The sequence below is a fragment of the Vigna angularis genome, chromosome 4 (assembly GCF_016808095.1).
Source record: "Vigna angularis cultivar LongXiaoDou No.4 chromosome 4, ASM1680809v1, whole genome shotgun sequence".
NCBI lineage: Eukaryota > Viridiplantae > Streptophyta > Magnoliopsida > Fabales > Fabaceae > Vigna > Vigna angularis.
The window spans coordinates 26749606-26751109 of record NC_068973.1 but is presented as its reverse complement, the minus strand read 5'-3'; the positions used below and the strand labels follow the sequence as shown (position 1 = coordinate 26751109).

The 1504-nt window shown below is 37.4% G+C and overlaps 1 non-coding gene across 1 annotated transcript; it reads right to left on the bottom strand.

Moving 5' to 3' along the window:
* Positions 1–671: 671 nt before the first annotated feature.
* On the bottom strand, positions 672–778 carry LOC128196409 (small nucleolar RNA R71). Its single transcript, XR_008248693.1, has one exon. It is a non-coding gene; the product is annotated as a small nucleolar RNA R71 (small nucleolar RNA).
* Positions 779–1504: the final 726 nt, after the last annotated feature.

Genomic DNA, 1504 nt, shown 5'->3' with positions numbered 1-1504 from the left:
CCATTGTTTTTAATTTTTGTATATTTGTATATATACATTGTGTTTTGTTTCTGTTATTATTTCTTTGGGTTGATATCTTGAGATTGTTGTTCTCTGTATGAGTAGGAGAACAAAATCTGAAAATTTATTGTTTTATTCTGAGATTGAGAGAACAGCCCGTAGGAATAACAGTAGACGTAGGAGAGAAAATAGAAAAAAAGAAGCTAGAGAAGCTAGCTTGTCTGCTATCTTCAACACTTTTTCTTCATCTGATCAAAAGGATAAGGATATGGAGGGAAATAATGAGGAGGAACAACCAAGAGTGTGGCGTACGTTGGAAGATTACGCTTCTGTGTCTATACCTTCATCTTTCAACAATATAGCCCGACCTGTGGTGAATGCTGCCCATATGGAAATGAAACCTGCACTGATTCATCTTGTTCAAAGTAATCAGTTTACAGGAATGTCACATGAAAATCCCTACGATCATCTGACAACTTTTAATGAGATTTGTAACACTGTAAAAAATTTACATGTGCTAGATGAAGCAATTAGAATGAGTCTATTTCCCTTTTCTTTGGCTGGAAATGCAAAGCTTTGGCTAAATTCTTTTCCTGAAGGGAGTCTGACTGCTTGGGATGACGTAGTGGCAAAATTCTTGAATAAATATTTTCCCCCAATCCAAGATCAATAAAGGCAAACAGGAAATATCCTCCTTTCAACAAGAGCATGAAGATTCGTTGAGTCAAACATGGGAGAGGTTCAAGGGGTTGTTGAGAAAAACTCCAATTCATGGATTTGACATTCCCACTCAATTAAACCTTTTTTTAGGAGGTTTAAAATCTCACACAAAGCTTATGCTAGATGCCTCTGCTGGAGGTAACATTAGGTGGAAGACACCTGATGAGGCACATGAAATAATTGAAAATATGGCATCTAGTGATAATGATGTCTAAAGTGAGAGAGTGCAAACGCAAAAGAAAGGTATGTTTGAATTGCAATCCCAAGATGCCTTATTAGCCCAAAATAAAATCATGACTCAACAGCTTGAATCAGTAATGAAAAAGTTGTCACAACTACCAAAGGAACTTCAAACGATATCACAGGCACAACATCATCAAACTGTGCAAGGTTGTGAACTGTGTGGTGGAGAGCACCAAAATGGACAGTGTGTTATTCAGTCCAATGCAAAGGAAGAGGTTAATTATATGGGAAATCAAGGTCGCTCGGGCAACTATGGAAATTATAATCAAGGATGGAGACCTCATCCTAGCATGGGTCAAGCTAGTTCTAGTAGACCACCACAACAACAGTTTCAACAACAACCTACTCTTTCTGATAGGACATCCAAACTTGAAGAAACTTTGCAACAATTCATGCAACTGTCCATATCAAACCAAAAGAGCACAGAATCTTCTATAAGGAATTTAGAAGTTCAAATTGGTCAGTTGGCCAAGAAATTAGAAGACAAGCCTGTAAATACATTTGGAGCTAACACTGAACCAAACCCAAAAGAGCATTGTAA